General features: G+C 44.6%; 1 protein-coding gene across 12 annotated transcripts in view; it reads left to right on the top strand.

Annotated features, from left to right (window-relative positions):
* The window catches only part of KTN1 (kinectin 1), a 123,142-nt gene that overhangs the window by 22,896 nt on the left and 73,945 nt on the right, over positions 1 to 26,301 (top strand). Inside the window, exons 1-2 of one of the 12 annotated variants that reach the window (XM_043517652.1) lie at positions 4,214 to 4,345; positions 5,894 to 5,896. The exons of the other annotated variants lie outside the window; for them this stretch is intronic. The gene's annotated coding sequence lies outside the window, so the exon portion shown is untranslated. Of the gene's footprint in view, positions 1 to 4,213; positions 4,346 to 5,893; positions 5,897 to 26,301 lie in introns of those variants that run through there. 12 annotated transcript variants of the gene reach the window in all.

Raw genomic sequence — 26,301 nt, 5'->3', positions numbered from 1 at the left:
CTGTAAAAACCTATAACAGATAGCCTTTGCTCCAAAGAGTTTATAGTCCTAAGCATAAGACAAAACAACAGTGGGATGTAATAAAGATGAAAGGCGCACCAGGTAAGAATGAGCTGCTTAGCTCAACCATGTCAACACACCAGCTGCTTAGCTGTCAAGTTTATTGCAGCATCACGGCACAGTAGTTTTGAGGAAGGATTTGAAGGAGGTCAGTGCTTTGTGGGCTCTTGTTGGGAGCTCCTTCCAAGCATAAAGCATGGCATGGGAGATAGAAAGTTGGACAAACACCTTCGGGCAGAGTGGAAATGAAAGTCATTTCTTGGCTGAAAACAAACTGCGTCCCAGGGCTCTGACATATGTATAGACGCATGCCAAGTGTTGGTGTCTGTATTGCATGCTGGGTGAGAGAATTGGTCTGTTCTCCTTGGAGGTGGCTTCTGCATGTTTGCGCTTGACTGACACGCATCCCTCTCACCCAAATTGGACTGCATGAGTGCTTTCTTGTAACACTGCACACTTAGAGCAGAGATGATAGAGGCAGGGTGGTTCCCAGTTGCCTACCTGCCTTCTGTTAATGTCTTGGGAAAGGCATGATGATAAAGAAAGATGCTCTGTCTCTAGCACCAGCCAGAATTTTTCCACTAGTGCAATTCAGATTAGCAGAAGCCCTGTTTGGAGCCTCTAGATCAGCAGTGGGCAAACTATGGCCTGCAGGCCAGATCCGGCCCGCCAGCCGTTTTATGGCTGTCCTCAAGCTCCTGCTGGGGAGCAAGGTCTGGGGCTTTCCCCACTCTGGTGCTCCAGCCGGGGAGCAGGGTCAGGGGCTGCTCCACACTGCTTCCAGAAGCAGCGGCATGGCCCCCCTCTGGCTCCTACTTGTCGGGGCAGCCAGGGGCTTATGCTCTGTATGCTGCCCCTGCCCCAAGTGCTGCCCCCCCGCAGGTCCCATTGGCTGGGAACTGTGGCCAGTGGGAGCTGCAGGGGCGGTGCCTGTGGACAGGGCAGAGCCGCCTGGCTGCGCGTCTGCGTAGGAGCTGAAGTGGGGACATGCTGTTGCTTCCAGGAGCCCCTTGAGCTAAGAGCTGCCTGGAGCCTGCACCCCTCACCCTGGCCAATGGGAGTGTGGAGCTGGTGCTCGTGGCGGAGGCAGTGCACGGAGCCCCGTGGCCCCCCGCCTAGAAGCCGGACCCACTGCTGGCAGCTTCCAGGGCACAGTGCGGTGTCGGAACAGGTAGGCACTAGCCTGCCTTAGCTGGGCAGCACTGCTGATGGGACTTTTAATGTCCCGGTCGGCGGTGCAGACCAGAGCAACCTGGTGCCTAACATGCCGTGACCCAGTATTGGGTTGCGACCCGAACTTTGAAAAATGCTGATCTAGTCCAACCCCCTGATCAAAGGAGGACCAATGCATCCTCCTGTATGGAGTATTAAAAATACATGCTAGTTTTCTTTTTCCTAGTACCAAAATGTATTAACTTGCTGCTTCTTTGATTAGTCATTTCCTTTCTCCTTGTTCCTTTCAAACTAGGATATAAAGGACTGCATGCATACTTTTAAAATTAGACCCTAGCTGTACAGAGATTTTTATTTAACCTAAGAGGAGGCCTAGGGTGCCTGAATTCTTAACTGGCAAGGTCATTATTCTGTTCCTTTATTAGTGTTGAAAGTGAAATGGCTATTTCCATTCTCATGCCTATTAAATATAAACGTATGAGTGTAGTAACCCAACCTTATTTGCACCATTGATCCTACTGAGCATATGTTTCCTATGTGATTTGGAAGCAAGTCTGAAACAAGCACTTGCCCTGTTAGTGTTAGGTATAGCACTGCTGGGAATGTCTGTTTACATATTTTGCTGAAAATCATGTTAAAGCCCCAAGTTCATTCAAAGCTGTCACCCATCTCCAGCTGAACTGCCCCCTCCAAAAAAAGAAAGGGGTTGTATGTGGCCTTTTGTAGCATAAGTGTGAACTGTTTAAAAGTGAATGGACAATACCTTGATTTTGTAGTCAGACATACGGTCACTGTTGGACTGCTTGGCACTGCTTTGTGGTCAGGTGTGTTTAGGGGAAAATGCCAGCAACCGAGCCCTGGGTAAATGTGCCCTTGGCCACTAGAGCTGGCATAAACAGTGCTCTGGGTAATTTATTAACATCTGCAAGGTCAAGTGTAACCTTTGGTTCTCTACTTCCTTCTTACTTCTGCAGCCAACAGCTGGGTAGAACCTTTTAAGGGTTAGCAACACAGTTGCCAGCTTTCACGAGGTAAATCAGCACCCTGATTTTCATAATAAGCCAAAAATCAAGCTAATCCCATTTCAAAACAAGCCAATCCCTAAGAACCCAACACTCTGACTAGATCCCCACAGCGTGCAGTCTGGGACTGTGGTGGGCTCCCTGTGCACCCCTGCCTCTCTTGCCCCTGCTTGCCGTAGCTGATCAAATAAAAGAAGCAACAAGCTACAAGCCAAAAACTAGCCAGCAAGCAACTCCCAAGCCAATTAAGCCAAGAATAAGCCCCATTTCTCCCCCCCCCCCCCGGGTTTGACATGTCTGGTTGGCAATGTCTTGTCCTGTCCCTGGGATAGAGCTCCTTAGGTCAGGTAATAGAGATTCAAAGCTTGTATTTCATGTCCTGGCAAATAGACTCGAGTGAATGGTTCAAGACCAACAAAACAAACAAAACCCCCCAACAACCAAAAAATAAAAGCTGTAATTTAAAGCAAAGTTGATTAGCAAACAGAGAAAGCCAAGTCAGTCACATACAAGTGGTTAAACACAGCCACCCGTCTATAGGTATGTGGAAACCTATTAATTGCATTAGTGAGAAGCTGGAAAAAATACTTCTATCCCTTAAGAGTTCCTCTGTGTGGGTGGCTCTGCGTTTGCCCTATAGCGTGGCAGTGTCTCTGAGGTCAAGTGGTGTCTCATTGTGTCCATACTGAAAGGTGGCATGTGCTCCCTACAGCAGGGTCGCTCGAGTGAATCTGTCACTGGTGTTCATGCCACTGTGTCCTCCCTCTGCTCGGAGCAGCTCTTGATTACCCTGATAAATAGAACCTGCTCCTTTTGTGCACTGGTGCTCCCGTTATTGGAGCTTTACCAGTGAGAGGTTTGTGCGCAAAAACCTAGAGGCAGCCATCGTCGTCCAAAGTGAATGAAACCCTGCATTTCTCACAAGTCCCCTTTCTTCTGACAAGTTTCAACCCTTTATACATCAAAGTAGCACAAGGTATAAGCCCAATATTTTCCCCCTTGGCAAGCTGCCTTGACATTACGCGTTGAGTTTAAATCTTCAGAGATGAGAGGCTGAGCCTGATTCCTAACCTGCTGCCCAGCTGTCTAGCCTCTTCCCTGCTCCCATTAAGAATGAGTTGAGCACAAAGTTATACGGATGAAAGGACGGATCTTTATTTCTCTTAAAAGAAATTTGACACAACCAGTAATGCTTGCTCTTGGGATGTAAGGGTGAGGGAGTCGCATGAATAAATGGTTAAAACCAAGTGGGTTGTACACACCTCCTGTCGTTACTCTCTGTAAAGGTCAGTTTACAGTCAAAGGGTCACAGGTCCACTCTTCTGTCCCAGGGCTTGTCTAAATACACAAATTGCACCTCTTTAACTATAAGCATATAGTTAAAATGATACAACCCCTCTAGTGTGGTTGCAGTTCCCATGGTATAAATGGGGTATTGCACATTCCTGTATGGGATGGGGAATAAGCTCTACTTGAGTAAGACACCTTGATACCAGTAGAACTGTGTCCATACTAGGGGTTCTACTGGTATAATTGTCAGTAAAGAATTACACCCCTTACCAAAATAGTCATACTGGTACAAAAACCTGTAGATCAGGCCTTAGATGCGCAGTACTCAGCATGTCCTGTATGTTGACTGTCGGACAATGTAAGAGAAGCCCTCAATATGCAGTGGTTTATGGTGTGGCTCTGAGGGGAGGATCCTGCCCTAAGTATGTATTCACACAATAGACCACAGCTAATCTGAAAGGACCATTATTGTCTTTGAGGGGGGTAAATGATGGTTGTAAATTATTTTTGTGTGTGATAAACCCAAGCAGTTGTAGTTGGTAAAGTCAGCTTCACTTACACTAATTTCTTTTTACTTTCCAGACAGTTTATCCAAATAAGAACATGCTGATGACCTGATTATTTTCAGAAGTGCTGAACACCTGCAGCTCCCATTGACTTCAGCTGGAGTTGTGGATGGATCGCATTTTTGAATATCAGACCTGAGAGCTGAATTAAATTTATTTCTGGCTTTAACTGCCACACAATTCAGAGTTGGAGCAGAAACTAGAACACTCTCAGATACTGGAGTACATATAGCAGTTAAAACTGCTTGCTGTTCAGACTTTTTAATCTAACCACAGCTTTCTGGCTGTCAATCTAATAGCTTTTACTTTTATTTTGGCGTATAATCCTGCGTTAATGTTGAACTTTGTGGAGTGATTCTTTCTATGTAAGGACCCTTGGAAAAAGCAAGCTTTTGTTTTATTTACAAAATTCAGAACTAGTGGGTAATGTGAAAACAAGTCGTAAAAAACTAAACATATCCTGAACAAAGTTACAGAAGCCATTTAATTGCACAGCAGATGGACGGGACTGTTGTGAGTAAAGCAATTCATTTTTAGTCAGTGTGGTACTTTAAAACTACAAGAAAACTAAACTGAGTGTGGTTCTACTCTGAAGGCTGAGGGCTTGGCTACACTTACGTTTTATAGCACTCTAACTTGCTGGCGCAGGGGTGTGAAAAATCACCCCCCGAGTGCAGCAAGTCAGAGCGCTTTAAAACGCTAGTGCTCGGAGCTAGTCCCCTCATGGAGGTGGATTACCAGGAGCGCTTTCTCCCAGCGCTCGCGCACGACCACGCTTGCACTTCAAAGCGCTGCTGCAGGAGCACTCCTGTGACAGTGCTTTGAAGTTTCCAGTGTAGCTATGCCCTTAGTGTAAAGGGGCAACCTTCTCACTCAGTGGATCTGCCCTCTCTACTGTGTATCTGACTTCAGTGAAGTAGTAAGATTTTTTACAACTTCTTGCCCCTGCAGAAGCAACACAGCTCTGGGGGAGAACTGAATTCTTTTCAGGATTGCACAACAACAGAATTGTTAGCACAGCCAGATGTGCAACGCTGTTGTTTTCAAATTGTGCCCTCAGTTACAGTGCCTCTGTGCAAGTGTACTGGGGGTAATCTGGTCTTCAGAACTTCTCTAATGGTAGAACAACTGTTGCTGGAAAAGTAGCTTCGATGCAGTCCTGTTCAGATGAGGGGTGGTGGTCGTGGGAAGGCTCAAATCAGGGATGTCAGCCTTCACAGTGAATTTCTCTTTAGCTTAAATCTGATGTGCTCTCAACTCAGTCCCTCGGGACAGGGTGTGAAGGCAGGTGAGACCTTACAGGAGAAACAGGGTATATTTTGAGATTGAGGCAGAGAAGCATCATTTCACAGTAATCTTAACTTCAGCCTTGCAGTGCAATGGATTGAAGAGCAGACAAATACAGATCTGTTTCTCAACTCCCTTGCTTGCTAAGAGAAGGTGAAAGGGAAACAATTTAATCTTAAATCCGCCCATTTAAGTCTTAGGTGTTAACTCCTCCAGAGACCTTTAACAGTTTGGAACCCTGGGGAATGGAGGTGGGAAGGGTGGTGGGGAGTTCCTGAAATAGAGGGGAATAGGAGGGTGGCACATGTTGCTCATGGGGGAATGGAGGAATGCAAGGGGAGTCCCTGGTGTATGCAGTGTGCTTGGCCTACAGAAGCTATGAAGTGTGGTTAACAGTTTGGAATAAGGCACTGAAGAGATAACAAAAGGGTACCTCTCAAGTCATGGGGAAAGGATGCTAAGCAGATTCTGGTACTAGCAGGAAGTGATGTTAAGGATGTACAGGAGTATCGGATAGCGGCATCATTCTGAAAACTAAGATGGCTTGTCATGGCTGTGATACCAGTAGCACTACTGCTAGTCAAATTATTTAACCTCCTGGTTTCGTTCATCATCCTCTCCTCCGTCTGCCCTGAGCTCTTTTTGTCACTTGCATAAAAAGGCCTGTTACAACTATTGTAGATAAGCAGTCTCCCTTTCATAAATATTGTAAGAGGTATTGGAGTTACTGACGTTCAGTCACAAATGGTCTTCCTCTTTGTGTACATACTTACACCTTTTAGAAATCTCATAGACTTTAAGCCCAGCCAGATACCTGTGAAAAACTTCTCTGTAGTAACTTGGAGCCCTCCCCATCTAGTGTTCCCTCACCAGCCGTTGGAGATATTTGCTGTTAGCAGTTGTAGATTGGCTACATGCCATTGTAGGAAGTCCCATCATACCATCCTCTCCATAACTGGCTTCAAGACTGAACTTGATAAATTTAAGTTTTTTTGTCCCCACTGCTCCCTGTGGAAGGCTGTTTGAGAACTTCTCTCCTCTGATGGTTGAAAACCTTTGTCTCATTTCAGATCTTGCCTGAGCTATTGGTATGAATGGAATTTGTAGCTTCAGCTCAATTCTCAGTATGGAGTCCTTCTGCCCCTTCTTTGACCATAATCTTCTACTAGTAACTTGGCATTGGTGTTCAGGAGATGCTGTAGATTGTTTATAGTTGTCTGTGGTCTGTCCTTACAAAACCAAGGTCATTCAGCTGTGGGTATAACTATAGGCATCTAGAAAAGGAGTACTTGTGGCACCTTAGAGACTAACAAATTTATTTGAGCATAAGCTTTTGTGAGCTACAGCTCACTTCATCGGTTGCATCCGATGAAGTGAGCTGTAGCTCAAAAAAGCTTATGGTCAAATTTATTAGTCTCTAAGGTGCCACAAGTACTCCTTTTCTTTTTGCGAATACAGACTAACACGGCTGCTACTCTGAAACCTGTCATATAGGCATCTAATGCTCCTGGCTGATTAAGAGCGTCAGTCATTGGCACTGCAACCTCATTACTGTAATGTATGTGTCCTCTAAATATGCCCTTTCTGTAAGTATATGGTTAAAGGCCTTTGCTGAAATGAAACAAACTTTTGTGGAACTTAATAAATTAGTAATGTAAAGCAACTTAGCGTAGCCCAACAAATGGCAGAAACAATAGCATGTTTGCAATGGAAAATATTTATCTACTGCGTATTTGCAGTGCTGCGATTGTGTTCAGCAAATGGTTTAATAGGATCAGTTTAGTCAAGGACAGAAAGAGGTATTGACAAGTCTTGTTTTTTCCTCCCTGTTTTTTTTTGTTTGTCATTACTGTTTGCTTTAAAACCCCAACTATGCTATGTTGAGTAACTTTTAAGCATGTTCAGTTAAGGCTTCTAGCCTTCCCAGAGAGAGAGTTAAGTTTAATTTTAGGAGTCTGAGATTACAGTATCATGAGTACTGTAACACTTAACTGATTGCATTTGTGATTGATTTACCACACTTCTCTTCCAGAGGCTTTTCTAGTTTCAAGAGTACTAGTTCAAACAGGGCACATATGTTGGGCGCTCTTTTTGAATAGCGCATTGCATGCAAAAGTATTCATGTACAGTAGGTGTATTGAGGGGTTTGTGCCAAAGCTGGTGCAGTAAGTCCTTTATTAAAATTAAAATCACTGTTGTTGATTTCTTGATCTTTTTTTTTTTTTTTTGTACTCTTACTAATACATATAGAGTTTTCCAGGTCACCTTGAAAACTGTTTCTACTGCTTGTGCCCCTTTTTTGCTTTCTGATGCGTAAAGAAGGTGAAAGTGATTTGTAATGTGTTTTTTTCCTGTTCTTGGCTAAGATCTTGTCTACACTAGAAAATTAGGTCAGTTTAACTATATTGGTTAAGGGTGTGAAAAATCCACGCCCCTGAGCAGTGTATTTAAACTGACCTAAATTCCTGTGTAGACAGTGCTAGAATTCTTCCCTCAAACTAGCTACCGCCTCTCGGGAGGTGGATTACCTACGCTGACGAGAGAATCCTATGTTGCTGTAATGTGTTAAGCGTAGATAAGCCCTTAGACCTTGTCTACGCTGGCAAGTTTTTGCTCAGTAAAGCGGCTTTCTGCGGTGTAACTCCCGAGGGGTATGCACTGCCAAGCAACTTTGTGCTCAGAAACTGCACACTTGCAGCACTGTGGGGAAAAAACGATGAGAGGTGTACAGCTTTCTCCGCCAGGGCTACAGCGCCACGGTGCCAGTGTAGACACCCTGGTCACTTAGCTCACCATGTTTGGCCTCCGGGAGGTGTCCCACAATGCCTGTTCTCGCCTCTCTGATCATCGGTTTGAATTCTACTGCCCTCCCATCAGATGACCAACCGTGAGCGCCACCTGTTAAATTTCTTGGGAATTTTGAAAGTCCCCTTCCTGTTTGCTCAGTGGCACGTGCAGTGGTCTCAGTGCATCTTTCCAGGTGACCATGCCTGCTCCATGCACCAGCTGATCCCCCACTTGGAGCAATGCCGCGCGGCTGGACCTCGTCAGCTTTTGGAGAGAGAAGGCTGTCCAGTCCCAGCTGCGCTCCAGCTGTAGGAATTACGATATTGATGGACAGATTTCACGATGCATGACAAAAAGGGGCCATGAGCGGGACACACTGCAGTGCAGGGTCAAAGTGAAGGAGCTGCGGAATGCCTACCACAAGGCGCGGGAGGCAAACTGCCACTCCGATGCTGCGTCCACGAGGTGCTGGTTCTACAAAGAGCTGGACGCAATACTTGGTGGCAACCCCACCTTCACTGCGAAGGCCACTGTGGATACTTTGGTGGCTCGCGTGCCAATCAAGAGTGGACCGAGCCAGGAGGAGGAAAGCTTGGACGAGGATGTGGAGGGGGAGGGACACCCAGAGGATGACTTGGAGGTCAGAGATGCATGCAGACAGGAGCTCCTCTCTACCCTGAAGGAGGCAAGCCAGTCACAGCTCTCAGAGCTTGGCGAAGTGCAGACAGGAGAGGAGGCCCCTGGTAAGTGGCTTTGATTTTGGGAATCGCTAAAGCAAGTTGTTGGGGGCAGGAGAGTTGTAGAAAGCAGGTTTGTGTCTGTATGATGTGCGTACCACCACATGCCTTGTCTGAGAGGGTGAACAGGCTGTTGATTGACTCCCTCACTTCACGGGAGTCTGCCTCAGAGATCTCCACAAAACTGTCATGGAGATACTGGGCAATCTGCTGCTGCAGGTTCTTTGGCAGAGCTGCTTTGTTTCTTGCCCCATTAAGGGTAACTTTCCCGTGCCACTCTACCGTCACTGGGGGGGCAGGGAGGGAGGAGCACTGCACTCAACACCCGTCCCTCTGCAGTTTAGCCCTACTGAAGTACAGCACCCGCTGCACTGTACTCCAAAGGACAAGGTTGCATATGATACCTGGACATACGCAAATCTTTAACCATCCCAGGACCCCACCTCCTCCTGGGACCCTCCCTTTCCCCACCCTCCACAGTGCACCTTTCCGGACCAGCCTGCGTTAATGTCCGTGAAATGCCCACGGTGATCCACAAGCGCCTGGAGAACCATAGAGAAATATCCCTTCTGATTAATGTACTCGGTGGCTAAGTAAGTCTGGTGCCAGAATTGGAATATGCATGCCATCTATCGCCCCTCCACAGATAGGGAAGCCCATTTGTGCAAAGCCATCCACAATGTCACGTATGTTGTCCAGAGTCACGGTTTTTCAGAGTACGGTGTGATTAATGGCCCTGCACACTTCCGTCAACACGAGTCCAACAGTCGACTTTTCCACTTTGAACTGGTTAGTGACCGATCGGTAGCAGTCTGAAGTAGCCAGCTTGCACAGTGCAATCACCACACGCTTCTCCAATGACAGGGCAGCTCTCATTTTTGTATCCTTGTGCCACAGGGCTGGGCCGAGCTCATCACACAGTCCCATAAATGTGGCTTTCCTCATCCGAAAGTTCTGCAGCCACTGCTAGTCATCCAGATGTGCATGACAATGTGATCCACCATTCATTCAGTACTTGTTTCCCAAGCTCAAAAGCAGCATTCCACTGTGGCCAGCTCCTCCGTGAATGCCACAAGCAATCTTGTGTAGTAGCTACTACGCGTGGCGAGATCAATGTCTCGCGCCTCTTGCCTTTGTAGTTTAAGGAATAACTCCACTGCCACTCGTGACGTGTTAGTGAGAGCGAGCAGCAGATTGGTTAACTTGTTAACAACAGTGCGGGATCCGTTTCTGGAGACTGAAGAGGCGAAGCGCTCAGTGCACAAACCGTTGAAAGATGACGCCAAATGCGGGCGGAAGCACAGAGATTGCTGGGATGCAAAGCAGTGCATCACGGGGCATTGGGACATGACCCAGGATATCCCGCGACCCCCTCTGCCTTCTCACAACTCTTAGCGGCAGAAGAAGAGACGCTCTGTGGGAGAGCTGCCCAGAGTGCACCGCTCCAAATACTGCTGCAAGTGTGAACATGTTATTGCACAGGCAGCTGATAGTGTGAACACGCAACAGCGGTTTCCCTTCAGCGCTCTGAGCGGTGCTGTACCTTCTGGCGCTGTAACTCTGCCAGTGTAGACATACCCGCAGAAATTTAAAATCTCGTTTTCCCTGGTTTATTAGAGGAGCAGTGTGAGGTATAAGCTATATTTATTGTGAGTGCTTAACATCGTAATTGAAAGACTAAGGTGTTGAATCTTTAATGTTCTAAATAAAGGAAGCCTTTGTTAATTAGCCACTAAAGATAGCTAAAAGAAAAGGAGGACTTGTGGCACCTTAGAGACTAACAAATTTATTAGAGCATAAGCTTTCTTGAGCTACAGTTCACTTCATCGCATGCATTCGGTGGAAAATACAGTGGGGAGATTTATACATGCACACGCACCCGCACAGAACATGAAACAATGGGTTTTATCATACACACTGTAGGGAGAGTGATCACTTAAGATGAGCTATTACCTGCAGGAAGGGGGAGAAGGGAAGGAGGAAAACCTTTCATGGTGATAATCAAGGTGGGCCATTTCCAGCTGTTAACAAGAACCACTGTTCCTCAGACGGGGGGTGGGGTGGGGGGAGAAATAACATGGGGAAATAGTTTTACTTTATGTAATGACCCATCCACTCCCAGTCTCTATTCAAGTCTAAGTTAATTGTATCCAGTTTGCAAATTCCATTTCTTTTTGCGAATACAGACTAACATGGCTGCTACTCTGTACTTCAGCAGGGCTAAAGATAGCTAGGTGTTAACAAAACCAAAACAAGTTCTAAATAGTCTGACTAAAATCCCTTCCTGTTCTTAGGGTTCTACTTTCACACTCTTGCTTCTTGGAATGTCATTACACCAGTGGTTTTCAACCTTTCCAGACTATCGTACCCCTTTCTAGAGTTTGATTTGTCTTGTGTATCCCAAGTTTCATGTCACTTAAACTAGTTGCTTACAAAATCAGACCCAAAAATACAAAAGTGTCAAAGCACACTAGTACTGAAAGATTGCTTGCTTTTTTACTATATAATTATAAAGTAAATCGATTGGAATATAAATACTGTATTTACTTTTCACTGTGATACTTGAAAGTTTTTCACTTTTGAGCCTTGTCTGAAGTCCAAGCCTCAGGTGGTGGGGCTCAAGCGTGTAACTTAGCTTTGTGGGGCCCTGGGCAGTTGCCCTGCTTGCCACCCCCAATGCTGGCCCTGTACTTGTGATCCCCCTAAACCCATCCCATGACACCCACCCCCGGGAGCTGCAATCCCAGGATGAGAAACACTGATATAGATGAGTACCCCCTGGAAGATCTCTGCATTTCCCCCAAGGGGTACACATAGTGTTCTCTTGGTTGAGAACCACTGGTTTACGCTACACTAGCCCTCTAGACAGCAGTCTTCTTGCCTGGACAGGACATTTGCATGCCCATGTGGACACCGGAATGTTCTCAAAACAACAATCTCTTTATACATTGAAAGAGAACAAAGTAAACAAACCCAATCTATGTTTTCTTTGCAAGTCACCTTTTAGTAACACAACCATGCTGAACTGAAACAAATGTTGGCTATTCTGGGTACTTATCTGACCCCCATCACTTAGTGTCTGAGTACCTGATAATCTTCAATGGACTTATCCTTGCAGCTCGCCTGTGAAGTAGGCCAGTACTGTTATCCACGTTTTATAGATGGGGAACTGAGGCACAGAGACCTGGAGATTGTCTACACTTGAAACACTAGAGCAGCACAGCCGCACTGTTACAGATGCGCAGCAATAGCGCTTCAGTGTAGACCCTACCTACACGAACAGGAGGGATTCTCCTGTTGGCATAGATACTCCACCTCCGAAAGAGGTGGTAGCTAGGTTGATGAAAGAATTCGTCTATTGACCTAGCGCTGCCTATGTGGGGACTTAGGTCGACTTAACTATGCCACTTGGGTGTAGATTTTTCACATTCCTCAGTGATGTAGCCAAGCCAACCCAGTATAGACTGGGCAAGTTATCAAGGTCTAATGTGTCAAAGTCTGTAGCAGAGCAGGGAATTGAACCCAGGTCTCAAGTCCTAGGGCTATTCTCTAACTACTCTGAAGCCTTCCTCTCTGAAGTGCTATGATCTTTGAGGAAAATGAGGATTGTATTTTCAAGGGTTTCTGTTCAACAGCGAAGTGTGTGGTTGGTCATGTACAGACGTAAAATATATAATCAAACAATAACTTCTGTTCTGGCTGGGTACTCTAGTCAGTGTTCCACTGACGACGCTATGTACTATACTCCTGAGGTGAATCGGCTAAATACAGTCTAAAAGAACCATAATTTACTGATTTCAGTTATGTGGTTACATACTATACATAGAGCACCGAAGATCACCTAAACATTGGAAAAACCTTGCAAATGCAAGTTGATGCTCGTTTAAGTGTAGTATCTCTTAAATCTCTGCCACAGGATTTACTGGCATGACTCAGCCTGCTGGGTGACCAAGATGCTGTGTCATTCAGCAATAAGAAGGTTCATGAACCCTCTTGATAAAATCCCTGGGAAAACCCTGATTAAAGGTGCTATAGCTGTAATGAAATCTTACATTGTATCTTTTAAAAATCAAAATGAAATTCTTTATCCTTAGCAATTTTTTACTATTAATTTTTAAAGCAGCATAAAAATCTCAGGGGATTACATGCGTCTTGAGACCCGGAGTTCATAGTGAGCATACTTTTAATATGCAAGGCTAAGCTAAGAATGGCTCATGCATCAACCAGATGGAGCTATAATTTATTTCTGTCTTGTAGAGTACAAGTTTAGATCCAAGGATTAACACTAATTGTATATCCATCTGAAGGTTATATATCAGCATAGAGAAACTTGAGTTCTGATTACACCCGCAGCTTTTGGTATTGTGAAATATAATACAAAGTTAACTCACTTGGAGGAAGCCAGTTGCTAATAAACAATCATGTTAGATGCAGCATCAGAAATTAAGTAATTGACTAAGCATTGTCTGTGGTGGTGGGCGGGTGCAAGTGATTTGGCTTGTTAATTCAAAGTGCAAATAGTAAAGCTGTCTAAGTTTTGATAACTCAGGGTAGAATGCAGTTCTTCTCCCTTTGCAGAAGGGTTAAAGGGATGCCATCGAAGGTGATAGGTTTAGAACTTCTATGAGAGGTGTAAAAGCTTTTTAAATGGGGGATGGATGGTCAAATCCAACCCAGTTATTCAAGTTAAGAAATCAGAAGCTCAATTTAAAAAGCCTCTTCCAGGGTAAACATCTGATGGGTAGCGTGTCAAGGGTTTGCAGCAATGCATAGCATTTAAATGTGTGCTGGTTAAACTTCAGGGCTTTTAATTGTGCTGCTGCTTGGCAGGGAGGGTGCATGTTAAGTAATTGGTTACAGCAGGTTTTGTTGTGTTTGGCTGTTGCTGTGCATTGCAGAGTGCCACAACCACTTCCAAAGTGGCTCTATCTTGCTTACTTGTCATGTCTGTTGTGATTAATAAAACTGCTGTTTGCAAACCCTATTAGGAAAAAGGATTACTTTTTTGAAAAGTATCCTTATGCTGCTATTAAAAAGAATAGAAGTGAACAGGTTAAATAGTTCAGTTTTTATCCACTTTCCTTATTTCTTCTAGTTTTCCCTGTGTCTCTTGATGAAGGTAGTTTCTCTATCCTACTTCCCCTGCTTCTTGACATTTTCTGCCCCCCCAACCCCCGCGGATTTGGTTTTCCTCTTGCTTGGGAGGCTTGCAAATTGAACAGGAAAGAATGAATGGGAGTTGGAATGAAATTGTTCTAATTGTAAGCTAGTCACAGGGGTTCTCACAACAAATTTTTTGGTGGCCGCAACTCTTGCTGGTGGCCGTTCTGACAAATTATCTTAAAATACTTTAGGAAAAACAAATAAATCTGCCCATGTACATGCCCAAATCATTGTAATTCATTTCTGAAGGGTTTTTGCACGTTCAATAATATAAAAATAATGTACAGGTGTATTTTGGTGTCCCTGGCCCCTGCTCCTTCCTCTGCCACCCCCGCCCCCCAACTCCATTGCTTTCCCCCCTCCCATTCCCCCGAGCTCCCTTCTGCAGCTTTGCACCCCGGGCACAACGCTCTCTTTGCCTCTTGACCATAGCACCCAGTAAGGCTGGCTTTGCTGAAGTCCAGAGCTGGAGCTGGGAGGGAGAGAGGGGCTGAAGTTTGGAGCTCCAACTCGCCAAGGGGCTGAAGCCCAGAGCCCACTGCCAGAGCCCCAGGGCTGAAGCTGGGCAGAGGGGCTGAAGCCCGCCCCTGAAGCCTCACAGCTGAAGATTGTGGGGTGGGATGGGGGGGCACTGAAGCCCTCCCTCGGAGCCCTTAGGTGCTGCAGGGAGGAGCTGCTGCTTTGCCCTCTCCCCCATCTCTGCTCAGAAGGCTGTCATGGCTTCAGGAAAGACCCCTGATGGCCTCATCTGAGAAACGCTAAACTAGACCAAAGATATAAGTACGACTTCATGCAAGGCAAAATGCTTCCCATTTGTGCTGAAAAGAATGTACTCTTAGACGCTCTATCAAAAAGCCTTTATAAATGCCATTGTTCTCATGCTGAAGGTAGTCAGCTTGTCATTCTGTTTACATTGGAACTACAATACTGTAGCTCTGGAAGCTTGCAACCACCTGAATAAGCAAGACTCTAATGAAAAGTGAAATTACACTGTAACTATCAGATCAGTTTTTCTCACCAAGTATATCTGTGAGAGGCTGACTCCTTTACAGTGAATGGTACTCCTTTGACATGCCCACGGTAGAAACATCCACTTCAAATCACATCTTAAAGCTTTTATTTTATTTTTTTTTTGAAACTTTCTTCTGTATAAGAAAAGGAATACTTGTGGCACCTTAGAGACAAATAAATTTATTTGAGCATAAGCTTTCGTGAGCAACAGAGCTGTAGCTCATAAAAGCTTATGCTCAAATAAATTTGTTAGTCTCTAAGGTGCCACAAGTACTCCTTTTCTTTTTGCGGATACAGACTAACACAGCTGCTACTCTGAATTCTGTATAAGAGGCATCCTGTGGCTTTTGAATACTGCATCTCCTATCACATTTTCTGTTTGTTCTATAGATGTCTGATCACAGAATTCATGGTTTTGTTCATTCTCCTCTTGACTTTGTAGTGAGTAACAAGAGTAGAACAGGAGCAGAGACTGATTCTACTGAGATTACAGAACTAGAAGTTGTAGCAATATTCTTTGGATCCAGTATAAAACACCTTTTACTATAAAGAGGTTGCAGATGCATCTTCTGGTGCACCTGAGATAATGGGCTGCTTTCATCAGATGAGTCTGTCATTCTGAAGAAAATAATAATTAGGGCTGTCAAGTGATTAAAAAAATGAATTGTGATTAAACAATAGAATATCATTTATTTAAATATTTGTGGATGTTTTCTACACTTTCAAATATATTTCAATTATAACGAAATACAAAGTGTACAGTGCTCACTTTATTTTTTTATTACAAATATTTGCGCTGTAAAAAATAAAAGAAAAAGTGTTTTTCAATTCACTGTAGTGCAATCTCTTTATCATGAAAGTTGAATTTAATGCAGAATTATGTACAAAAAAGTAACTGCATTCAAAAATAAAACAATGTAAAACTTTAGAGCCTACAAGTCTGCTCAGTCCTATTTCTTCAGCCAATCGCTCAGACAGACAAGTTTGTTTACATTTTTAGGAGATAATGCTGCCCACTTCTTGTTCACAATGTCACCTGAAAGTGAGAACAGGTGTTCTCATTGGCACTGTTGTAGTCGGTGTCGCAAGATATTTACATGCCAGATGTGCTAAAGATTCATATGTCCTTCATGCTTCAACCACCATTCCAGGGGACATGCATCCATACTGATGACAGGTTCTGCTCGATAACAATCCAAAGCAGTGCGGACTGACAAATGTTCATTTTCATCATCTGAATCAGATGCCACCAGCAGAAGGTTGATTTTCTTATTTGGTGGTTTGGGTTCTGTAATTTCCGCATCGAGTGTTGCTCTTTTAAGACATCTGAAAGCACGCTCCACACCTCGTCGCTCTCAGATTTTGGAAGGTACTTCAGAGTCTTAAACCTTGGGTCAAGTGCTGTAGCTATCTTTAGAAATCTCACATTGGTACCTTCTTTGCATTTTGTCAAATCTGCAGTGAAAGAGTTCTTAAAATGAACAACATGTGCTGCTGAGTCATCATCCGAGACTACTGTAACATCAAATATATGGCAGAATGTGGATAAAATAGAGCCGGAGACGTACAATTCTCTCCCAAGGAGTTCAGTCACATTTAATTAACACATTATTTTTTAATGAGAATCATCAGCATGAATCATATCTTCTGGAATGGTGGCCGAAGCATGAAAGGGCTTACAAATGTTTAACATGTGGCATGAAATACCTTGTAATGCCAGTTACAAAAGTCCCCGTTGAATGTCTGTTCTCACTTTCTGGTGACGTAAATAAGACATGGACAGCATTATCTCCTGTAAACAAACTTGTTTTGTCTTTGTGATTGACTGAATGAGAAGTGGGACTGAGTGGACTTGTAGGCTCTAAAAAGTTTTGCATTGTTTTTTTTGTTTTTGAGTGCAGTTATGTAACAAAAATCTACATTTGTAAGTTGCACTTCCACGATAAAGAGATTTCACTACAGTACTTGTATGAGGTGAATTGAAAAATACTGCATCTTTTATCATTTTTACAGTGTAAACATTTGTAATAAAAATAATATAAAGTGAGCAGTGTAGTTTGTATTCTGTGTTGTAATTGAAATCAATATATTTGAAAATGTAGAGAAAAATCCAGAAATATTTAATAAATTTTAATTGGTATTCTATTGCCTATTATCCCTTCCTTAGGTCCCGGGGGCTGGTATGCTGATCAACTTAAAGGATGCTTATTTTCATGTGACGATTCACCAGAGCCACAGAAAGTTTCTCAGATTAATGATCAATGGATTCCACTACCAATTTGCAGTGCTGCCTGTCAGTGTGTTCCCAAAATGCAAGGTTATAGTAGCGGTGTGAAAGTTGGATGTCCATGTGCTCCCCTACCTGTATGACTGGCTAGTGAGGCTGGTCTAGATCTTAGCTACTCTCCAGCTTAGCCACTATTCAGGCCACTTTTGATGCCTTGGGGCTCCTAATCAACACAGAAATCTATCCTGATGCCTGTTCAGAGAATTGCATTCATAGGGGCAGTCCTGACCTCTACAAAGGCTAGGGCTTTCCTGCCAGAGGAGAGGTTCCAAACAATGTGGGTCATTGCTCCAGATCTAAAGGCTTATCCTGTCCCTGCGGTTCAGAACTGCCTCATACTTCTAGTATACATGGTGGTGTGGACTTGCATGGTGCAGCATGGCAGGCTATGCCTCAGAACTACAGGTCTACCTCTGCGTACTCACCAGCCTATTGTCATGTGGACATGGTGGTTCAAGTGCCTGCTTGGGTCTTGTCTCCCTGAATTTACTGGTGGGTAGAACCTGCAGATGTGTTTGAGGGAGTTCCCTTTGTCCCTTCACAAGAGTCACTTGCTCACAGATGGATCGGATCTAGGTAAAGTATCTCAATTAGGTCCCCTTCAGGCTTAGATCCTGAGGAAACCAAAGGCTCCAAGTCGCTATATGAATATCAAGAACACTGGGCAATCAGTTTACCGAGCGTGTTGTTCCTTCTACATACCAAGGGGTGGAATCGGTTGGTACTCGCAGACAACACAGCAGCCATGCTCTTTGTAAACAAATGAAGGATGGCCCATTCGAAAAAGTTATGCGAGGATGCTATCCTCCTTTGGAATTTCTGCATCACCACATCCATCAACCTGAGAGCTGATTACCTTCCAGGAGCTCAAAACATTTGGTAGACCTCTTGAGCAGATCATTTGCAGGTTACCATGGGTGGTCTCTTCACCCAGATGTGCCCAGGTCCATTTTCCAGCAGTGGGTACTCCCCAAATGGAACTGTTTGCAACCAGAGAAAACAACAAATGTCATCTCTTCCTTTTTTGTTCACAAGCAGCTCCTATCCTGGGTTCACTGACAGAGGCTTTCTTCCTACCTTGGTTATGCCTTCCTGCCAGTTTTGCTCTTCCCTGCTGCCTGAGGTCTTCTCCAAAGTCGAGCAAGATTCCACTCACCTTATTTGAATAGCCCTTGCATGGCCCTGTCAACAACTAGTTTTAAAGTGTACTGCCCTTGTTGGTCAGACCTCCACTGCTGCTTCCGAGAGATGTGGATGTGATCTCCCAGGACCACCCACCTCCTTCATGCCAGCCTTCAGGCCCTCCACCTGAAATTCTGCTAAATAATAGGACGCCTTCAACTAGGACTAGTTATCTTGATAAATGGAAGATATTGTCCGTTTTGGTCCATACAAAGAGATGTACCCACAGCTCAGGCTCCGATTTGCCATATCTTGGACTATCTTGTGTTTCTGAAACAACAAGGATTAGTTCTCAGTTCCATCAGTCAGTTTTGGCGGCTATCTCAGCTTTCCACCTTCCCATGGATAACTGATCAGTTTTTTTCAAACCCTATGTATGTCAGATTTCTAAAGGGTTTGCTCAGATTATACCCACATCCCTGTTGAGCTGCTAGTGACTTGTTCTCTGTTACACCTGTCTCTGAAGGTGGCTTTTGATTGCTGTAACCTTGGCCAGTAGGGAAGCTATGAGTTTTAGTGTCAGTCTCCATACACAGTTTTCTTTAGGAACACTGGTTTTCCTTCAGCCTCACCCAAAATTCCTGTCTAAAAGTGGTTTTCTCACTTTTCACATTATTCCAGCAATATTTTTGATGACTTTCTTTCCAAAGCCTCATTTGAATAAAGAAGAAGAAAAGCTCAACACTCTAGATGTTAGAAGAGCTTTGGCTTATTATCTGGATCAGACTAGATCTTTCAGATCTTCATTTGAGCGCTTTGTTGCAGGTTCAGACAGTCAACCAGAGGATCTCTTCCTGGATTTCTAGTTGTTGTCCTTTGTGCTACTGATTGTCTGATATTGCACTGCCAAGTAAAGAGGTGGCTTAGGCTACTTCCACAGCCTTCCTGGCTCGTGTACCCATACTGGACATTTGTAGGGCAGCAACATGGTTGTCGGTCCATACATTTGCCCCTCACTATACCATTTCTCATGAATCTAGAGCTGATGCCAGATTTGGACGAGTGGTCCTACAATCCCTGTTCAGGTAGATTCCAAGCCCACCTCCAGTTTGAAATGCTTGTGAGTCACCTACAGTAGAATAAATGTGCAATCACTCAAATGAAAAATGTTTACCTACCTTTCCATAACTGTTGCTCTTGGAGATGTGTTGCACATGTCTTTTCCATGACTCACCCTCCTTCCCCTCTCTACCAGAGTCTTTCCAGTAGGAAGGAATCCAGAGGAGTCAGGGGCAGCTTGGCCCTTTATATCTGGGTGCAGTGGTGTGAGGCAACAGAGGGTGCTCATGCTGCCCCAACAGGTACTGCTGAGGGAAACCTCTCCAACAGCTGTGTATGAGGTGCACACTCACCTACAGTGGTATGGATATGTACAACATATCTTGAACAACAGTTATGGAAAAGTAGGTAACTGTGTGTGTTTTAAAAACACTTTGAGGTTTATGCAACTGAAACTGAATTTCCAAGCTGTTTTGCTGTAATCACTCATGACATTTTAATTTGATTCATTGGGATTCTGAAAATCTACTGTACAAGCAGAATAAAGCGTTGGGGAACAAACTTATCAGAAGGAGTTTCACTGCAAAGACTAGAACATGTCTGCTAACTCAGATAGGAACTAGTTTTATCAGATACATATTCCTCATTACAAAACTGCCATAATAACATTGACTGCTCCTTTGGAAATTTCAAGCTTTTATATACATGCATCCTCTACTGACCCATTGTTCTGTTTAAAAATGAGTCTATTCTTGTGTTTATTCAGGAGCTCTGGTATTCAGCTGTGGTGGTTCACATCTTCCCTAGTGGAGAGCCACAAAATCATTGCTAGGCCATTACATTGTGACACTGCACCAGTTTGGCTCAGCTTCATTTCATATTGATGTAACATCACATCAAGATCTTGGAGTGTGGTTTTTGTGGCTCTCTGCAACTCCTTTCAGTGCTGGCTTGTTCACTGTTCCAACATCTTTTCTGACTACTGAGAGGGATCTTTGCAGTGTTCCTTTGTTTAGTGCATTTAGGTCCACTCCACCTGACCGTCTTGTGTTGAATATGGAGAGGTATGTGGGGCAAGGGCTGCAATGAATGACAGTCAATTCATGTTGCTTGAGTCCAGACAGTGTTGAGAGTTTGAGAGTCCCGAAGGAGTTGTATATTGGTAATGGAGAAAACACTGGTATGGTTCTGAAGGAGCATTCTTAGTAATTGGATATTGTGAACTGTATAATTACAGTAATAATGTACTGTAATCAATTTAATTACACTTGTGAAAAATTTGCATAATTACACATTTATTTCAGGGATTATGCTCTTGTGTAAATGTTCAATATTGACTCTGGCTGAGGAAAACATCAAATTCATTTTTTCAAGAGAACTAATTTGGCTCACTCACTAGCACAAGAAGCTGTTCGTATAGCGTAACTATAGCTACATCGTAGTTAAAACTGAAGCTAGCTTTCTGTTAGCCCAACTTTCAAACCCCCTGCACTTTTTTTTCCGAAAAGAGACGCCTTCCTGAAATTCCCCATGCTGCATCTCATGTGAGGCTCGACTTTGTCTGGGAAGCTGGATTAAAAATTAGAGTTTTAATTTATGGTGTCTTGAAAAATTGTCCTAACTTTCATGATTTACTTATATTTATTTTGATATGGTGATACCCTAATTATTGGGTAAGCTCTTTTTATAATGTATGCAACTCACCTCCCGTTATGGGTGAGGCCTCCGCTGAGCTTGTGTGTGGTGACGTAGCATAAAGAGAGGTGGCCTTTCAGATAAGTAGGTCCTAGCCCCCATAGGGCTTTATAGATAAGTCAGCAAGTAAATTCTAGCTGGTTAGGGTTGCCAACTTCCTAATTGCACAAAACCTAACACCCATGCCCTGCCCCTTCTCTGTGGCCCCACCCCTGCTCGCTCCATCCCCGCTCCCTCTGTTGCTTGCTCTCCCCCACCCTCATTCACTTTCACCAGGCTGGGGCAGAGGGTTGGTGTGTAGGAGGAGGATGAGGGCTCTGGACTGGGTCAGGGAGTTGAGGTATGGAGGGGTGGGGTGCGGTCTCTGGGCTGGGGCTGGGAATGAGGGGTTTGGGGTGCAGGAGGGGGCTCAGGGCTGGGGCATGGTGTTGGGGGGTGCAGGCTCTGGGAGGGAGTTAGGGTGCAGGAGGGGATTCCAGGCTGGGGCAGGGGTTTGGGATGTGGAGGGGGGTTCGGTGTGCGTGGTCCTAGTGGTGCTTACTGTGGCTCCCAGGAATCTGCCCGGCAGTGCAGCCTCTAATTGCATGGGTGGCCAGGGAGGTGCCATGTGCTGCTTTTGTGGCGGCAGGTGCTGCCCCCTCAGCTCCCATTGGTTGCGGTTCCCAGCCGAAGGGAGCTGCAGAGCTGGCACTAGGGGCAGCGTGCCGAGTCTCCCTGGCCACCCTTGTGCCTAGGGGCTGCAAGGACCTGGCAGCTGCTTCCAGGAGCTGCATGGAGCTAGGGCAGGCAGGGAACCTGCCTTAGCCCCGGACCTGCACTGTGCCACGGACTGGACTTTTAACGGCTGCCGACCGGAACCAGGGTCCCTATCTGACTGTGTGTTCTAGTCTAAAACCAGACGCCTGGCAACCCTCTAGGTTGCAGTGAATAGGGAGCCAGTGTAGATCCAGAAGCAGTGGGGTCGCATGCTCCTGGGAGGAGGTACAGTGAAACAAAGGCGCTGCCAAATTCTGCACCAGCTTCATTGCTCAGTCTCTTAAAATCATCAAAACTGCTCCGCCTACAAACTCAGGTTATTTTCTATTGCCCTTGCTTACAAGAAATTCTTATTTCTTTGGAGGAAACGTTTAGAAAAATTATCAGCTTGTACCCCAGACCAAGTGCAGCAGGGAAAGGATTAATGGGCTTCTTAAAGAGGGATTATAAATCATAGAATATCAGGGTTGGAAGGGACCCCAGAAGGTCATCTAGTCCAACCCCCTGCTCAAAGCAGGACCAAGTCCCAGTTAAATCATCCCAGCCAGGGCTTTGTCAAGCCTGACCTTAAAAACCTCTAAGGAAGGAGATTCTACCACCTCCCTAGGTAACGCATTCCAGTGTTTCACCACCCTCTTAGTGAAAAAGTTTTTCCTAATATCCAATCTAAACCTCCCCCATTGCAACTTGAGACCATTACTCCTCGTTCTGTCATCTGCTACCATTGAGAACAGTCTAGAGCCATCCTCTTTGAAACCCCCTTTCAGGTAGTTGAAAGCAGCTATCAAATCCCCCCTCATTCTTCTCTTCTGCAGACTAAACAATCCCAGCTCCCTCAGCCTCTCCTCATAAGTCATGTGCTCTAGACCCCTAATCATTTTTGTTGCCCTTCGCTGTACTCTTTCCAATTTATCCACATCCTTCTTGTAGTGTGGGGCCCAAAACTGGACACAGTACTCCAGATGAGGCCTCACCAGTGTCGAATAGAGGGGAACGATCACGTCCCTCGATCTGCTCGCTATGCCCCTACTTATACATCCCAAAATGCCATTGGCCTTCTTGGCAACAAGGGCACACTGCTGACTCATATCCAGCTTCTCGTCCACTGTCACCCCTAGGTCCTTTTCCGCAGAACTGCTGCCGAGCCATTCGGTCCCTAGTCTGTAGCGGTGCATTGGATTCTTCCATCCTAAGTGCAGGACCCTGCACTTATCCTTATTGAACCTCATTAGATTTCTTTTGGCCCAATCCTCCAATTTGTCTAGGTCCTTCTGTATCCTATCCCTCCCCTCCAGCGTATCTACCACTCCTCCCAGTTTAGTATCATCCGCAAATTTGCTGAGAGTGCAATCCACACCATCCTCCAGATCATTTATGAAGATATTGAACAAAACGGGCCCCAGGACCGACCCCTGGGGCACTCCACTTGACACCGGCTGCCAACTAGACATGGAGCCATTGATCACTACCCGTTGAGCCCGACAATCTAGCCAGCTTTCTACCCACCTTATAGTGCATTCATCCAGCCCATACTTCCTTAACTTGCTGACAAGAATGCTGTGGGAGACCGTGTCAAAAGCTTTGCTAAAGTCAAGAAACAATACATCCACTGCTTTCCCTTCATCCACAGAACCAGTAATCTCATCATAAAAGGCGATTAGATTAGTCAGGCATGACCTTCCCTTGGTGAATCCATGCTGACTGTTCCTGATCACTTTCCTCTCCTCTAAGTGCTTCAGGATTGATTCTTTGAGGACCTGCTCCATGATTTTTCCAGGGACTGAGGTGAGGCTGACTGGCCTGTAGTTCCCAGGATCCTCCTTCTTCCCTTTTTTAAAGATGGGCACTACATTAGCCTTTTTCCAGTCATCCGGGACTTCCCCCGTTCGCCACGAGTTTTCAAAGATAATGGCCAAGGGCTCTGCAATCACAGCCGCCAATTCCTTCAGCACTCTCGGATGCAATTCGTCCGGCCCCATGGACTTGTGCACGTCCAGCTTTTCTAAATAGTCCCTAACCACCTCTATCTCTACAGAGGGCTGGCCATCTCTTCCCCATTTTGTGTTGCCCAGCACAGCTGTCTGGGAGCTGACCTTGTTAGTGAAAACAGAGGCAAAAAAAGCATTGAGCAAATGAATCCCTGTACTGAGACTGTGGTGGGAAAAATGCTCCATACGGTTTGCCTTAGTGTCCAGATATAGAAGTGGTCCTATGCTTTCCTCTCCTTTTAATCTATGGCTGTAGCCAGCACAGAATTCTTACCCAGCAGTGTGTGCGTGTGTGTGTGAGAGAGAATGACCTGTTACTGACTCCACATACAAAGAAAATAAAATTTCCTGGTAACTTGTTAGGGTTTTGCATATATTTTAACAACATTTAGGGGGCACCATTTATGGGTGAATGGGGTGGCTAGAGAGGTGATAAAATTGTATTGCTGTAGAAACAGGCTGGATTCCTTGGCTGTTCATCTCTACATATTCTGATAATCAGGTGTAGGTTTTGTTGTAAAGGGAGTGATAGCGTGTTAGCTGGACTACATTAAAGCTCACGCTTCCAACCTTAATTATTTTTAAACGAAGTTCAAAGTTAATGAATTTGTAGTTGCATATTTTCAGGTGGAATTCTAGCTTCATTTTTTGAATGATTACAACTTTGATTTTTATAGGTGGATTCTTTTCTTTGGGCTTGTCTACACGGGAATGCTAAGGAAGGTTAATCCAAACTAACTAAAGTTGTGAATTAAAAGCGGATTAGTTAAATTGCATTAAACCCTCATGGGGACATTCTCATTCAAAAACAAAGTGGCCTTGATTCAATTTAGTTTAATTGGCCTGTGTACACCTGGTCACTAAAAGTTACCTAGAGTGCTTTAATGTAATAATACTGTTTCAAACACTCTATGTTAAAATGCACCGGCAGGGGTCTACACAGACCAATTAATGTGAAGCATGCTAGTTTGTTTTGGCAATCACATTCACACAGAGTGAATTATCCCACTCTGTAGACAAGCCCTTGGAAACTAATAGTCTAAAGCAGGTTGAAGTCAGGAAAATAAAATTTGTACAGAAGTCCAACTCTGTTCCACTTTCTAACAAAGTATCTCCATGGTGTCCAATCTAAAAATAAAATTAGATTGTCAAGTCTGGGCCTAAAATTAGATTTATGGCTTTATTTTGATGTGGTGGATGCTTGCATGTATGTTCCCTTGCATTTCTGCTTTGCTTATATACTCCAGTGTCAATGTGCACATATGGTAATGCAATGAACTTCCATAGAATTCTCTTGCCTTCTTATACGCTTCAACTCAGATGATCAATGTGATTACATGTTTCACAGTTCATGGCAATTGCATCTGTGTTTCCCCTCAGCACTTCAGCAAGGGCACCCCCTCTCAGGCCTCCGGCTTCCCTGGCAGTCACCTCTGTTGGGTGGAGACACGCAACTCTCTCCCTTCTGACGGGGATGTTTCCAGGCTGCACAGTTCCATGTCTTCACTGTGTTATTCCCAGCAGATACAGTCTGCCCAAGCACACCTGGTCGCTTTTTATTCAGAGACAGTTAACAGTGTGACTGCCTACAATTATAGATACCACACAGTTCTTCTTATGCAAGCCCATTTTATGAAAGTAAAAGCACTACAGAGAAAACATGAAAAGCAGTAAGAGAATCTACACACATGCTAATAAGCTTACTAGGGTTCCCTCAGCCCTAACACTGGCTGTAGTAGGAGCAGTGCTTCCAAACCCCACCATGTGGGATTCCTTGTGATTTCAAGTTCATCACATCTTCAGCTCAGAACACACACACTTTTTTTTTTTTTTGGGCCTGAGGAGTCCTCCTAACCCTTCCCTAAAGATTGGGGCCCTCAGAGGGCCCTGAGCCTGTTTAAAACCAGGATATTTATCCAATAAATCCTTTCTTTGTCTGGGGAAAGATTCAGGACATTCTTCAAGATAGGCCAAGATTTAGGCCTTTATTTCTCTCTCCTTCCTCTTCCCTTCAGCTCGCTTCTAAGGTTATATCCTATATAATAGGCTGAAATTTGATTTCTTGGCTAAATTAAAACTTCATAAACGTGGTTTAACTTTTTGCAAAAAGTTTGGATTGAGGGGTGACACTGTCACCCATTACCCTGTATTTATTGGTTCTTGCTGGACAGCCTTTGAAGTGTTTTGTGATCTGTTTTTTGGTATTTAAAATATGTAAATTCCTGAAAATCAGGTGGTAGTGGGGAACCTCCCTGCTACCAAACTAATGGACACTAGTGTTATAAACTCTAAAGCTTT

This window comes from Dermochelys coriacea, chromosome 6 (assembly GCF_009764565.3).
Source record: "Dermochelys coriacea isolate rDerCor1 chromosome 6, rDerCor1.pri.v4, whole genome shotgun sequence".
NCBI lineage: Eukaryota > Metazoa > Chordata > Testudines > Dermochelyidae > Dermochelys > Dermochelys coriacea.
This window is presented reverse-complemented; position numbering and strand designations above follow the sequence as displayed.